This window comes from Rhinoderma darwinii, chromosome 1 (genome assembly GCF_050947455.1).
Source record: "Rhinoderma darwinii isolate aRhiDar2 chromosome 1, aRhiDar2.hap1, whole genome shotgun sequence".
Classification (NCBI taxonomy): Eukaryota; Metazoa; Chordata; class Amphibia; order Anura; family Rhinodermatidae; genus Rhinoderma; species Rhinoderma darwinii.
In genome coordinates this window covers 646901157-646918574 of record NC_134687.1, presented here as the reverse complement: position 1 = coordinate 646918574, position 17418 = coordinate 646901157, and the positions used below count along the sequence as shown (strand labels likewise).

Below are 17418 nucleotides of genomic sequence, written 5' to 3'. Positions count from 1 at the left end.
AGAGTCTCTACTTATATAGGAGATAGAGCACTTATAATGTGGTGACAGAGCCTCTTTACTTATATAGGAGATAGGACACTTATAATGTGGTGACAGAGCCTCTTTACTTATATAGGAGATAGGGCACTTATAATGTGGTGACAGAGTCTCTTTACTTATATAGGAGATAGGACACTTATAATGTGGTGACAGCCTCTTTACTTATATAGGAGATAGGACACTTATAATGTGGTGACAGCCTCTTTACTTATATAGGAGATAGGACACTTATAATGTGGTGACAGAGTCTCTTTACTTATATAGGAGATAGGACACTTATAATGTGGTGACAGAGTCTCTTTACTTATATAGGAGATAGGGCACTTATAATATGGGGACAGCCTCTTTACTTATATAGGAGATAGGACACTTATAATGTGGTGACAGAGCCTCTTTACTTATATAGGAGATAGGGCACTTATAATGTGGTGACAAAGTCTCTTTACTTATATAGGAGATAGGGCACTTATAATGTGGTGACAGAGTCTCTTTACTTATATAGGAGATAGGACACTTATGATGTGGTGACAGAGTCTCTTTACTTATATAGGATATAGGACACTTATAATGTGGTGACAGAGTCTCTTTACTTATATAGGAGATAGGACACTTATAATGTGGTGACAGCCTCTTTACTTATATAGGAGATAGGGCACTTATAATGTGGTGACAGCCTCTTTACTTATATAGGAGATAGGACACTTATAATGTGGTGACAGAGTCTCTTTACTTATATAGGAGATAGGACACTTATAATGTGGTGACAGCCTCTTTACTTATATAGGAGATAGGGCACTTATAATGTGGTGACAGAGTCTCTTTACTTATATAGGAGATAGGACACGTATAATGTGGTGACAGATCCTCTTTACTTATATAGGAGATAGGACACTTATAATGTGGTGACAGAGTCTCTTTACTTATATAGGAGATAGGACACTTATAATGTGGTGACAGATCCTCTTTACTTATATAGGAGATAGGACACTTATAATGTGGTGACAGCCTCTTTACTTATATAGGAGATAGGACACTTATAATGTGGTGACAGAGTCTCTTTACTTATATAGGAGATAGGACACTTATAATGTGGTGACAGAGTCTCTTTACTTATATAGGAGATAGGACACTTATAATGTGGTGACAGCCTCTTTACTTATATAGGAGATAGGACACTTATAATGTGGTGACAGCCTCTTTACTTATATAGGAGATAGGACACTTATAATGTGGTGACAGAGTCTCTTTACTTATATAGGAGATAGGGCACTTATAATGTGGTGACAGCCTCTTTACTTATATAGGAGATAGGACACTTATAATGTGGTGACAGAGTCTCTTTACTTATATAGGAGATAGGACACTTATAATGTGGTGACAGAGCCTCTTTAGTTATATAGGAGATAGGACACTTATAATGTGGTGACAGAGCCTCTTTACTTATATAGGAGATAGGACACTTATAATGTGGTGACAGCCTCTTTACTTATATAGGAGATAGGACACTTATAATGTGGTGACAGAGCCTCTTTACTTATATAGGAGATAGGACACTTATAATGTGGTGACAGATCCTCTTTACTTATATAGGAGATAGGACACTTATAATGTGGTGACAGAGCCTCTTTACTTATATAGGAGATAGGGCACTTATAATGTGGTGACAGAGCCTCTTTACTTATATAGGAGATAGGACACTTATAATGTGGTGACAGAGTCTCTACTTATATAGGAGATAGGGCACTTATAATGTGGTGACAGATCCTCTTTACTTATATAGGAGATAGGACACTTATAATGTGGTGACAGAGCCTCTTTACTTATATAGGAGATAGGGCACTTATAATGTGGTGACAGAGCCTCTTTACTTATATAGGAGATAGGACACTTATAATGTGGTGACAGAGTCTCTACTTATATAGGAGATAGAGCACTTATAATGTGGTGACAGAGCCTCTTTACTTATATAGGAGATAGGACACTTATAATGTGGTGACAGAGCCTCTTTACTTATATAGGAGATAGGGCACTTATAATGTGGTGACAGAGTCTCTACTTATATAGGAGATAGAGCACTTATAATGTGGTGACAGCCTCTTTACTTATATAGGAGATAGGGCACTTATAATGTGGTGACAGCCTCTTTACTTATATAGGAGATAGGGCACTTATAATGTGGTGACAGCCTCTTTACTTATATAGGAGATAGGGCACTTATAATGTGGTGACAGAGTCTCTTTACTTATATAGGAGATAGGACACTTATAATGTGGTGACAGAGTCTCTTTACTTATATAGGAGATAGGGCACTTATAATATGGGGACAGCCTCTTTACTTATATAGGAGATAGGACACTTATAATGTGGTGACAGAGCCTCTTTACTTATATAGGAGATAGGGCACTTATAATGTGGTGACAGAGTCTCTTTACTTATATAGGAGATAGGGCACTTATAATGTGGAGACAGAGCCTCTTTACTTATATAGGAGATAGGACACTTATAATGTGGTGACAGAGCCTCTTTACTTATATAGGAGATAGGGCACTTATAATGTGGTGACAAAGTCTCTTTACTTATATAGGAGATAGGGCACTTATAATGTGGTGACAGAGTCTCTTTACTTATATAGGATATAGGACACTTATAATGTGGTGACAGAGTCTCTTTACTTATATAGGAGATAGGACACTTATAATGTGGTGACAGATCCTCTTTACTTATATAGGAGATAGGACACTTATAATGTGGTGACAGCCTCTTTACTTATATAGGAGATAGGGCACTTATAATGTGGTGACAGAGTCTCTTTACTTATATAGGAGATAGGACACGTATAATGTGGTGACAGATCCTCTTTACTTATATAGGAGATAGGACACTTATAATGTGGTGACAGAGTCTCTTTACTTATATAGGAGATAGGACGCTTATAATGTGGTGACAGCCTCTTTACTTATATAGGAGATAGGACACTTATAATGTGGTGACAGAGTCTCTTTACTTATATAGGAGATAGGACACTTATAATGTGGTGACAGAGTCTCTTTACTTATATAGGAGATAGGACACTTATAATGTGGTGACAGCCTCTTTACTTATATAGGAGATAGGACACTTATAATGTGGTGACAGCCTCTTTACTTATATAGGAGATAGGGCACTTATAATGTGGTGACAGCCTCTTTACTTATATAGGAGATAGGGCACATATAATGTGGTGACAGAGCCTCTTTACTTATATAGGAGATAGGACACTTATAATGTGGTGACAGAGTCTCTTTACTTATATAGGAGATAGGGCACTTATAATGTGGTGACAGCCTCTTTACTTATATAGGAGATAGGACACTTATAATGTGGTGACAGAGTCTCTTTACTTATATAGGAGATAGGACACTTATAATGTGGTGACAGAGTCTCTTTACTTATATAGGAGATAGGGCACTTATAATGTGGTGACAGAGTCTCTTTACTTATATAGGAGATAGGACACTTATAATGTGGTGACAGAGCCTATTTACTTATATAGGAGATAGGGCACTTATAATGTGGTGACAGAGCCTATTTACTTATATAGGAGATAGGACGCTTATAATGTGGTGACAGAGCCTATTTACTTATATAGGAGATAGGACGCTTATAATGTGGTGACAGAGCCTATTTACTTATATAGGAGATAGGACACTTATAATGTGGTGACAGAGCCTCTTTACTTATATAGGAGATAGGACACTTATAATGTGGTGACAGAGTCTCTTTACTTATATAGGAGATAGGGCACTTATAATGTGGTGACAGATCCTCTTTACTTATATAGGAGATAGGGCGCTTATAATGTGGTGACAGAGTCTCTTATATAGGAGATAGGGCACTTATAATGTGGTGACAGAGTCTCTTTACTTATATAGGAGATAGGATACTTATAATGTGGTGACAGAGCCTCTTTACTTATATAGGAGATAGGGCACTTATAATGTGGTGACAGAGTCTCTTTACTTATATAGGAGATAGGACACTTATAATGTGGTGACAGAGTCTCTTATATAGGAGATAGGGCACTTATAATGTGGTGACAGAGTCTCTTTACTTATATAGGAGATAGGGCGCTTATAATGTGGTGACAGAGTCTCTTATATAGGAGATAGGGCACTTATAATGTGGTGACAGAGCCTCTTTACTTATATAGGAGATAGGGCACTTATAATGTGGTGACAGAGTCTCTTTACTTATATAGGAGATAGGACACTTATAATGTGGTGACAGAGCCTCTTTACTTATATAGGAGATAGGGCACTTATAATGTGGTGACAGCCTCTTTACTTATATAGGAGATAGGACACTTATAATGTGGTGACAGAGTCTCTTATATAGGAGATAGGACACTTATAATGTGGTGACAGAGCCTCTTTACTTATATAGGAGATAGGACACTTATAATGTGGTGACAGAGTCTCTTTACTTATATAGGAGATAGGGCACTTATAATGTGGTGACAGCCTCTTTACTTATATAGGAGATAGGGCACATATAATGTGGTGACAGAGCCTCTTTACTTATATAGGAGATAGGGCACTTATAATGTGGTGACAGAGTCTCTACTTATATAGGAGATAGAGCACTTATAATGTGGTGACAGAGTCTCTACTTATATAGGAGATAGGACGCTTATAATGTGGTGACAGAGCCTCTTTACTTATATAGGAGATAGGGCACTTATAATGTGGTGACAGAGTCTCTACTTATATAGGAGATAGAGCACTTATAATGTGGTGACAGAGTCTCTACTTATATAGGAGATAGGACGCTTATAATGTGGTGACAGAGTCTCTTTACTTATATAGGAGATAGGACACTTATAATGTGGTGACAGCCTCTTTACTTATATAGGAGATAGGACACTTATAATGTGGTGACAGAGCCTCTTTACTTATATAGGAGATAGGGCACTTATAATGTGGTGACAGAGTCTCTTTACTTATATAGGAGATAGGACGCTTATAATGTGGTGACAGAGTCTCTTTACTTATATAGGAGATAGGACACTTATAATGTGGTGACAGCCTCTTTACTTATATAGGAGATAGGGCACTTATAATGTGGTGACAGAGTCTCTTTACTTATATAGGAGATAGGACGCTTATAATGTGGTGACAGAGTCTCTTTACTTATATAGGAGATAGGACACTTATAATGTGGTGACAGCCTCTTTACTTATATAGGAGATAGGACACTTATAATGTGGTGACAGAGCCTCTTTACTTATATAGGAGATAGGACACTTATAATGTGGTGACAGAGCCTCTTTACTTATATAGGAGATAGGACACTTATAATGTGGTGACAGAGCCTCTTTACTTATATGGGAGATAGGGCACTTATAATGTGGTGACAGAGCCTCTTTACTTATATAGGAGATAGGACACTTATAATGTGGTGACAGAGCCTCTTTACTTATATAGGAGATAGGACACTTATAATGTGGTGACAGAGTCTCTTTACTTATATAGGAGATAGGGCACTTATAATGTGGTGACAGAGTCTCTTTACTTATATAGGAGATAGGGCACTTATAATGTGGTGACAGAGCCTCTTTACTTATATAGGAGATAGGGCACTTATAATGTGGTGACAGAGCCTCTTTACTTATATAGGAGATAGGACACTTATAATGTGGTGACAGAGCCTCTTTACTTATATAGGAGATAGGGCACTTATAATGTGGTGACAGAGCCTCTTTACTTATATAGGAGATAGGGCACTTATAATGTGGTGACAGCCTCTTTACTTATATAGGAGACAGGGCACTTATAATGTGGTGACAGAGCCTCTTTACTTATATAGGAGATAGGGCACGTATAATGTGGTGACAGAGTCTCTTTACTTATATAGGAGATAGGACGCGTATAATGTGGTGACAGAGCCTCTTTACTTATATAGGAGATAGGGCACTTATAATGTGGTGACAGAGTCTCTTTACTTATATAGGAGATAGGACACTTATAATGTGGTGACAGCCTCTTTACTTATATAGGAGATAGGACACTTATAATGTGGTGACAGAGTCTCTTTACTTATATAGGAGATAGGGCACTTATAATGTGGTGACAGCCTCTTTACTTATATAGGAGATAGGACACTTATAATGTGGTGACAGAGCCTCTTTACTTATATAGGAGATAGGGCACTTATAATGTGGTGACAGCCTCTTTACTTATATAGGAGATAGGGCACTTATAATGTGGTGACAGAGCCTCTTTACTTATATAGGAGATAGGGCACTTATAATGTGGTGACAGAGTCTCTTTACTTATATAGGAGATAGGACACTTATAATGTGGTGACAGAGTCTCTTTACTTATATAGTAGATAGGACACTTATAATGTGGTGACAGAGTCTCTACTTATATAGGAGATAGGGCACTTATAATGTGGTGACAGAGCCTCTTTACTTATATAGGAGATAGGGCACTTATAATGTGGTGACAGAGCCTGTTTACTTATATAGGATATAGGACACTTATAATGTGGTGACAGCCTCTTTACTTATATAGGAGATAGGACACTTATAATGTGGTGACAGAGCCTCTTTACTTATATAGGAGATAGGACACTTATAATGTGGTGACAGAGCCTCTTTACTTATATAGGAGATAGGACACTTATAATGTGGTGACAGCCTCTTTACTTATATAGGAGATAGGACACTTATAATGTGGTGACAGCCTCTTTACTTATATAGGAGATAGGACACTTATAATGTGGTGACAGAGCCTCTTTACTTATATAGGAGATAGGACACTTATAATGTGGTGACAGAGCCTCTTTACTTATATAGGAGATAGGGCACTTATAATGTGGTGACAGTCTCTTTACTTATATAGGAGATAGGACACTTATAATGTGGTGATAGCCTCTTTACTTATATAGGAGATAGGACACTTATAATGTGGTGACAGAGCCTCTTTACTTATATAGGAGATAGGACACTTATAATGTGATGACAGAGTCTCTTTACTTATATAGGAGATAGGGCACTTATAATGTGGTGACAGTCTCTTTACTTATATAGGAGATAGGGCACTTATAATGTGGTGACAGAGCCTCTTTACTTATATAGGAGATAGGACACTTATAATGTGGTGACAGCCTCTTTACTTATATAGGAGATAGGACACTTATAATGTGGTGACAGCCTCTTTACTTATATAGGAGATAGGGCACTTATAATGTGGTGACAGTGCCTCTTTACTTATATAGGAGATAGGGCACTTATAATGTGGTGACAGAACCTCTTTACTTATATAGGAGATAGGACACTTATAATGTGGTGACAGAGCCTCTTTACTTATATAGGAGATAGGGCACTTATAATGTGGTGACAGAGCCTCTTTACTTATATAGGAGATAGGACGCTTATAATGTGGTGACAGAGCCTCTTTACTTATATAGGAGATAGGGCACTTATAATGTGGTGACAGTGCCTCTTTACTTATATAGGAGATAGGGCACTTATAATGTGGTGACAGCCTCTTTACTTATATAGGAGATAGGACACTTATAATGTGGTGACAGAGTCTCTTTACTTATATAGGAGATAGGGCACTTATAATGTGGTGACAGAGCCTCTTTACTTATATAGGAGATAGGACACTTATAATGTGGTGACAGAGTCTCTTTACTTATATAGGAGATAGGACACTTATAATGTGGTGACAGAGCCTCTTTACTTATATAGGAGATAGGACACTTATAATGTGGTGACAGAGCCTCTTTACTTATATAGGAGATAGGACACTTATAATGTGGTGACAGAGCCTCTTTACTTATATAGGAGATAGGGCACTTATAATGTGGTGACAGAACCTCTTTACTTATATAGGAGATAGGGCACTTATAATGTGGTGACAGCCTCTTTACTTATATAGGAGATAGGACACTTATAATGTGGTGACAGAGCCTCATTACTTATATAGGAGATAGGACACTTATAATGTGGTGACAGAGCCTCTTTACTTATATAGGAGATAGGGCACTTATAATGTGGTGACAGAGCCTCTTTACTTATATAGGAGATAGGGCACTTATAATGTGGTGACAGAACCTCTTTACTTATATAGGAGATAGGACACTTATAATGTGGTGACAGCCTCTTTACTTATATAGGAGATAGGACACTTATAATGTGGTGACAGAGCCTCTTTACTTATATAGGAGATAGGGCACTTATAATGTGGTGACAGAACCTCTTTACTTATATAGGAGATAGGGCACTTATAATGTGGTGACAGAGCCTATTTACTTATATAGGAGATAGGACACTTATAATGTGGTGACAGAGTCTCTTTACTTATATAGGAGATAGGACACTTATAATGTGGTGACAGAGCCTCATTACTTATATAGGAGATAGGGCACTTATAATGTGGTGACAGAGCCTCATTACTTATATAGGAGATAGGGCACTTATAATGTGGTGACAGAGCCTCTTTACTTATATAGGAGATAGGGCACTTATAATGTGGTGACAGCCTCTTTACTTATATAGGAGATAGGACACTTATAATGTGGTGACAGAGCCTCTTTACTTATATAGGAGATAGGACACTTATAATGTGGTGACAGAGCCTCTTTACTTATATAGGAGATAGGGCACTTATAATGTGGTGACAGAACCTCTTTACTTATATAGGAGATAGGGCACTTATAATGTGGTGACAGCCTCTTTACTTATATAGGAGATAGGACACTTATAATGTGGTGACAGAGCCTCATTACTTATATAGGAGATAGGACACTTATAATGTGGTGACAGAGCCTCTTTACTTATATAGGAGATAGGGCACTTATAATGTGGTGACAGAGCCTCTTTACTTATATAGGAGATAGGGCACTTATAATGTGGTGACAGAACCTCTTTACTTATATAGGAGATAGGACACTTATAATGTGGTGACAGCCTCTTTACTTATATAGGAGATAGGACACTTATAATGTGGTGACAGAGTCTCTTTACTTATATAGGAGATAGGACACTTATAATGTGGTGACAGAGTCTCTTTACTTATATAGGAGATAGGACACTTATAATGTGGTGACAGAGTCTCTTTACTTATATAGGAGATAGGGCACTTATAATGTGGTGACAGCCTCTTTACTTATATAGGAGATAGGACACTTATAATGTGGTGACAGAGTCTCATTACTTATATAGGAGATAGGACACTTATAATGTGGTGACAGAGTCTCTTTACTTATATAGGAGATAGGACACTTATAATGTGGTGACAGAGTCTCATTACTTATATAGGAGATAGGACACTTATAATGTGGTGACAGAGCCTATTTACTTATATAGGAGATAGGACACTTATAATGTGGTGACAGAGTCTCTTTACTTATATAGGAGATAGGACACTTATAATGTGGTGACAGAGCCTCATTACTTATATAGGAGATAGGGCACTTATAATGTGGTGACAGAGCCTCATTACTTATATAGGAGATAGGGCACTTATAATGTGGTGACAGAGTCTCTTTACTTATATAGGAGATAGGACACTTATAATGTGGTGACAGAGTCTCTTTACTTATATAGGAGATAGGGCACTTATAATGTGGTGACAGATCCTCTTTACTTATATAGGAGATAGGACACTTATAATGTGGTGACAGAACCTCTTTACTTATATAGGAGATAGGACACTTATAATGTGGTGACAGAGCCTCTTTACTTATATAGGAGATAGGGCACTTATAATGTGGTGACAGAGCCTCTTTACTTATATAGGAGATAGGGCACTTATAATGTGGTGACAGAGTCTCTTTACTTATATAGGAGATAGGACACTTATAATGTGGTGACAGAGTCTCTTTACTTATATAGGAGATAGGGCACTTATAATGTGGTGACAGCCTCTTTACTTATATAGGAGATAGGGCACTTATAATGTGGTGACAGAGCCTCTTTACTTATATAGGAGATAGGACACTTATAATGTGGTGACAGAGCCTCTTTACTTATATAGGAGATAGGACACTTATAATGTGGTGACAGAGTCTCTTTACTTATATAGGAGATAGGACACTTATAATGTGGTGACAGAGTCTCTTTACTTATATAGGAGATAGGACACTTATAATGTGGTGACAGAGCCTCTTTACTTATATAGGAGATAGGACACTTATAATGTGGTGACAGAGCCTCTTTACTTATATAGGAGATAGGACACTTATAATGTGGTGACAGTCTCTTTACTTATATAGGAGATAGGGCACTTATAATGTGGTGACAGTCTCTTTACTTATATAGGAGATAGGGCACTTATAATGTGGTGACAGAGCCTCTTTACTTATATAGGAGATAGGGCACTTATAATGTGGTGACAGAGCCTCTTTACTTATATAGGAGATAGGACACTTATAATGTGGTGACAGAGCATCTTTACTTATATAGGAGATAGGACACTTATAATGTGGTGACAGAGCCTCTTTACTTATATAGGAGATAGGACACTTATAATGTGGTGACAGCCTCTTTACTTATATAGGAGATAGGGCACTTATAATGTGGTGACAGAGTCTCTTTACTTATATAGGAGATAGGGCACTTATAATGTGGTGACAGAGCCTCTTTACTTATATAGGAGATAGGACACTTATAATGTGGTGACAGAGCCTCTTTACTTATATAGGAGATAGGACACTTATAATGTGGTGACAGAGTCTCTTTACTTATATAGGAGATAGGACACTTATAATGTGGTGACAGAGTCTCTTTACTTATATAGGAGATAGGACACTTATAATGTGGTGACAGAGCCTCTTTACTTATATAGGAGATAGGACACTTATAATGTGGTGACAGAGTCTCTTTACTTATATAGGAGATAGGGCACTTATAATGTGGTGACAGAGTCTCTTTACTTATATAGGAGATAGGGCACTTATAATGTGGTGACAGTCTCTTTACTTATATGGGAGATAGGGCACTTATAATGTGGTGACAGAGTCTCTTTACTTATATAGGAGATAGGACACTTATAATGTGGTGACAGAGCCTCTTTACTTATATAGGAGATAGGACACTTATAATGTGGTGACAGAGCCTCTTTACTTATATAGGAGATAGGACACTTATAATGTGGTGACAGTCTCTTTACTTATATAGGAGATAGGGCACTTATAATGTGGTGACAGTCTCTTTACTTATATAGGAGATAGGGCACTTATAATGTGGTGACAGAGCCTCTTTACTTATATAGGAGATAGGGCACTTATAATGTGGTGACAGAGCCTCTTTACTTATATAGGAGATAGGGCACTTATAATGTGGTGACAGAGCATCTTTACTTATATAGGAGATAGGACACTTATAATGTGGTGACAGAGCCTCTTTACTTATATAGGAGATAGGACACTTATAATGTGGTGACAGAGCCTCTTTACTTATATAGGAGATAGGGCACTTATAATGTGGTGACAGAGCCTCTTTACTTATATAGGAGATAGGGCACGTATAATGTGGTGACAGAGCCTCTTTACTTATATAGGAGATAGGACACTTATAATGTGGTGACAGAGCCTCTTTACTTATATAGGAGATAGGGCACGTATAATGTGGTGACAGAGCCTCTTTAAGAAGTTCAGCAACATTATTGTAAAGTGTCTTCCCATTTGCGGTCAGGACTGGATGACATTATTGCAGAGAGACCCCAACACGAGGACAACGTCTCCCCCGAGTTTATGTGAGAGTGAAATACGGAGTCAGACTTGTCTCACCACTGAAAGTTATTTCCACCGTGGCCATAAAAAGCCGATCCTGGAATTATAACAAAGCTACAAATAGTTCTTGGTCTTGTACAGATAACGGGGTCACTAGTAAGACAGATATAGATTATAACACATCACGTCATTTATCTCATCCGCTCTCTACAATGTCAGGGTCAATATGTCGCTTGTACAACATTAATGGTGCGAATTCATAAACCTCTTCTAGACCGTACCAAGAAAGACGCCAGTAATCCATCAGTCATGTCCAAAGGCGGCCATCCCCATGACAACACTGAATGTCATAGTGCGGGGGGAGTATTGAGGGGTTTACAGGCTGAGCCCTCTCCACATGCTGCAGGTGTATTACAGCCGACACCTCGCACTAACCGCCAGGATCAGAGAGAACGCCGATCCCAGACATTTAACTACTTAGATGCCGTGGTCAATAACGACTGCGGAATCTAAGCTTTTAGAAGAGGGGGTGGTCCTCTGACAGCTCATCGGCCCCTGCGATCATGGGGTGCAGATGGTTGTCATGGCAGCCTGGGGGCCTAATGAAGGTCTGACAGCTTTCTCCTCCTATTAACCCTTTAATCTTAATCACGCTATACTGCAAAACATTAGTATTACAGTGTATTGTGCAGGTGATCTAATCATCACTAGTTCACGTCCCCCAGGGAAATATTATATATATTTATTTATAAAAACATTATATAAAGTTTTTAGTTATTTACAAAAAAATGTAAAAATATAAATAAAATAAAAAAACTCAATAAACCCCTTTCCCATTTTTTCTCTAAAGTAACTTAAAAAAATATAGACATAACTGGTATCACCGAATCCGTAAAAGTCAGAACGATCACAATAGAACATTATTTACCCGTACGGTGAACGCCGTAAAAAAAAAAAAAGTGTTAAAAAAACGATAAAATACTACAGCTCGCCCCACAAAACAACAATCCCCCACTCCGCTCCATCAAAGGAAAAAAAAAAAAGTTCTGGCTCTGAGACTTTGGCGACACCAAAAAAAAATTTTTTAACGATTCGTTTTTTCTTTGTAAATGTCGCACATCATAAATAAATGATAGAAATTTGGCAATTGTATGGACTACAAAATAAAGAAATTGGCATTTTTACCGACACGGTGAACAATATAAAAACTAAATCGAAAAAACATTGGAAGAATCTGAATTTTTTTTCCCCATTTCCCCCACATAGAGGTTTTGCAGTTGCAGTGAGATTATGTGATACTTTATATGACGCCCTGAAAATCTACAACTCGTCCCGCAGAATCTAATCCTCGCACCGCGAGACTGACAGAGAAACAAGAACGTTATAGATCTGAGAAGACGGAGGGAAACTAAACTGTCCTGGTGGTGAAGGGGTTAACCTGCGGTGCGGATTATAGACACGCAGGATATCGCATTGTTCCCAGAATCCTCTGCGGCTCCACCGCGTGTTCACAGCAACGCTGCAGGTTACACATCTATAAAACAGAAGGCGTCATGTGACCCCTGCAGCCAATCACAGGCCGGAGAGGTCACGTCATTATAGGGGTCACCTGGACACAGCCGGAAGAGCAGGGACGTGTTGCTATGGTAACGCTGGGAGAGGTGAGGATCGGCCTGGTTGTATTTCTGGAGTAGATATTCGGGAGGATTATACGTCCACCATTTGGGGTGAATATTCGGGTGATTTCCTTGCGTGTTGTGGGTCGTATTCGCTACGTGTGAACATTCCCTTAAACCGCACGGAGAACGACATGAACAAGAAATGTATAAAAGTCAGTGAATAAGTTGTAAGTCCCGAATATTATGTCATTACAAAACACGACTCGTCCCACAAAACACCCGACCACTACAAAGACCAGAAATAACCACTTACCCCAAAGAGGCCGGCACTGGAGGGGTTAAATCCCGGCTAGGAGCCCAGTGGGCGGGGTCACTCAATGATTGACAGCTCTCTGTATACACACTCATACAGGGATGACTGATAACAGAGAGAACACCCGACCAACGCTGATCTCCACCTCGTACACGGCAATAGCTGAAGGACCTGTGATGACGTCACCAAGTGAACGCCGCAAAAGGGGCGGGGCTTAACAGTGTAGAGGTGGTAGATGAAGGACCTGTCCTATTGATCACATGGCATGAGGGGGCGGAGCTACTCCTCCTCTCCACTGATACACCCGCCCCTCCTGCTCCAGTCACATGGTAATGACGTCATCACAGGTCCTTCAGCAGTTGCCGTGTATGAGGTGGAACAGCGCTCGTTGGGTGTACATGACTTCTGCTCACCGCTGTTGTTTAGTGGTCTCTCTGTTATCAGTCAGGAGATTTCCCATGATGCAGTAGTAAGGTAAGGTTACATGAGGTCATTTCTGTCCGGTTTTGGTGCGTTTTTGTCCGGCACAGTGTTGGTAATTATTATTATTTATTTTAAGCGCTGTAAATATTAAATGCTGGAGGGATTAACCCCTTGGTGACATCAGATCTATAGTATTATGTTGTACGTGCGCCGTCACACTAGAAGGAGCGGAGCCTGCACCGTACACGACTACTGACAGCCGCCGGCAACCGCCAAGATCAGAGACAGCGCAATCCCGGCCGCTTAACCCCTCAGATGTCATGATTAATAGCGACCGCGGCATCTGATCAGTTAGAGATCGCGGCTTCCTCTGTCCTCCGAAGAAATTGCGCGATACAGACCGGTTACCATTGTAATATGTTGTTTTTTTGTTTACAAAAAATGATGTAAACCGTAAATATAAGTAACGTAATCACCACATCCGTTATGTCCATATTATTAAAATATCAAGTTATTTACCTGCAGTTTTTGGTCGCCGCATTTCTTCAATGTATGGAATAAGTCATATGCCCCCAAAATGTCACCCAAAAAATCTACAGCTGGCGCCACAAAAACCCCACACCGCAAATATAAAACCCCTCACACCGCGCAATCACCGCAAATATAAACCCCTCACACCGCGCAATCACCGCAAATATAAACCCCTCACACCGCGCAATCACCGGAAATATAAACCCCTCACACCGCGCAATCACCGGAAATATAAAACCCCTCACACCGCGCAATCACCGGAAATATAAAACCCCTCACACCGCGCAATCACCGGAAATATAAACCCCCTCACACCGCGCAATCACCGGAAATATAAAACCCCTCACACCGCGCAATCACCGGAAATATAAACCCCCTCACACCGCGCGATCACCGGAAATATAAACCCCTCACACCGCGCGATCACCGGAAATATAAAACCCCTCACACCGCGCGATCACCGGAAATATAAAACCCCTCACACCGCGCAATCACCGGAAATATAAAACCCCTCACACCGCGCAATCACCGGAAATATAAAACCCCTCACACCGCGCAATCACCGGAAATATAAAACCCCTCACACCGCGCAATCACCGGAAATATAAAACCCCTCACACCGCGCAATCACCGGAAATATAAACCCCTCACACCGCGCAATCACCGGAAATATAAACCCCTCACACCGCGCAATCACCGGAAATATAAACCCCTCACACCGCGCAACCACCGGAAATATAAACCCCCTCACACCGCGCAATCACCGGAAATATAAACCCCTCACACCGCGCAATCACCGGAAATATAAACCCCTCACACCGCGCAATCACCGGAAATATAAAACCCCTCACACCGCGCAATCACCGGAAATATAAACCCCTCACACCGCGCAATCACCGGAAATATAAACCCCTCACACCGCGCAATCACCGGAAATATAAAACCCCTCACACCGCGCAATCACCGGAAATATAAAACCCCTCACACCGCGCAATCACCGGAAATATAAACCCCTCACACCGCGCAATCACCGGAAATATAAACCCCTCACACCGCGCAATCACCGGAAATATAAACCCCCCCACACCGCGCAATCACCGGAAATATAAACCCCTCACACCGCGCAATCACCGGAAATATAAACCCCTCACACCGCGCAATCACCGGAAATATAAAACCCCTCACACCGCGCAATCACCGGAAATATAACCCCCCCCCCCCACACACACCGCGCAATCACCGGAAATATAAACCCCTCACACCGCGCAATCACCGGAAATATAAACCCCCTCTCACCGCGCAATCACCGGAAATATAAACCCCTCACCGCGCAATCACCGGAAATATAAAACCCCTCACACCGCGCAATCACCGGAAATATAAACCCCTCACACCGCGCAATCACCGGAAATATAAACCCCTCACACCGCGCATTCACCGGAAATATAAACCCCCCCCCACACCGCGCAATTACCGGAAATATAAAACCCCTCACACCGCGCAATCACCGGAAATATAAAACCCCTCACACCGCGCAATCACCGAAAATATAAAACCCCTCACACCGCGCAATCACCGGAAATATAAACCCCTCACACCGCGCCATCACCGGAAATATAAACCCCTCACACCGCGCAATCACCGGAAATATAAACCCCCCCCACACTGCGCAATCACCGGAAATATAAAACCCCCCCACACCGCGCAATCACCGGAAATATAAACCCCTCACACCGCGCAATCACCGGAAATATAAAATCCCTCACACCGCGCAATCACCGGAAATATAAAACCCCTCACACAGCGCAATCACCGGAAATATAAACCCCTCACACCGCGCAATCACCGGAAATATAAACCCCTCACACCGCGCAATCACCGGAAATATAAAACCACTCACACCGCCCAATCACCGGAAATATAAAACCCCTCACACCGCGCAATCACCGGAAATATAAACCCCTCACACTGCGCAATCACCGGAAATATAAAACCCCTCACACCGTGCAATCACTGGACATATAAAACCCCTCACACCGCGCAATCACCGGAAATATAAAACCCCTCACACAGCGCAATCACCGGAAATATAAACCCCTCACACCGCGCAATCACTGGAAATATAAAACCCCTCACACCGCGCAATCACCGGAAATATAAACCCCTCACACCGCGCAATCACCGGAAATATAAAACCCCTCACACCGCGCAATCACCGGAAATATAAAACCCCTCACACCGCGCAATCACCGGAAATATAAAACCCCTCACACCGCGCAATCACCGGAACTATAACCCCCCCCCCCCCCCTCCACACCGCGCAATCACCGGAAATATAAACCCCTCACACCGCGCAATCACCGGAACTATAACCCCCCCCCCCCCCCTCCACACCGCGCAATCACCGGAAATATAAAACCACTCACACCGCCCAATCACCGGAAATATAAACCCCCTCACACCGCGCAATCACCGGAAATATAAACCCCCCACACCGCGCAATCACCAGAAATATAAAACCCCTCACACCGCGCCATCACCGGAAATATAAAACCCCTCACACCGCGCAGTCACCGGAAATATAAACCCCCCCCACACCGCGCAATCACCGGAAATATAAACCCTTCACACCGCGCAATCACCGGAAATATAAACCCCCCACACCGCGCAATCACCGGAAATATAAACCCCCCCCCCACACCGCGCAATTACCGGAAATATAAACCCCTCACACCGCGCAAGCACCGGAAATATAAACCCCCTCACACC

General features: G+C 40.9%; 1 protein-coding gene and 1 pseudogene across 1 annotated transcript in view; one reads left to right on the top strand and one right to left on the bottom strand.

Moving 5' to 3' along the window:
• LOC142697472 (oocyte zinc finger protein XlCOF29-like) overlaps window positions 1–17418 on the bottom strand; it is a 288092-nt gene that overhangs the window by 64576 nt on the left and 206098 nt on the right. The window lies entirely within an intron of this gene.
• Window positions 14064–17418, top strand: part of LOC142677259 (uncharacterized) — a 75456-nt pseudogene continuing 72101 nt past the window's right edge.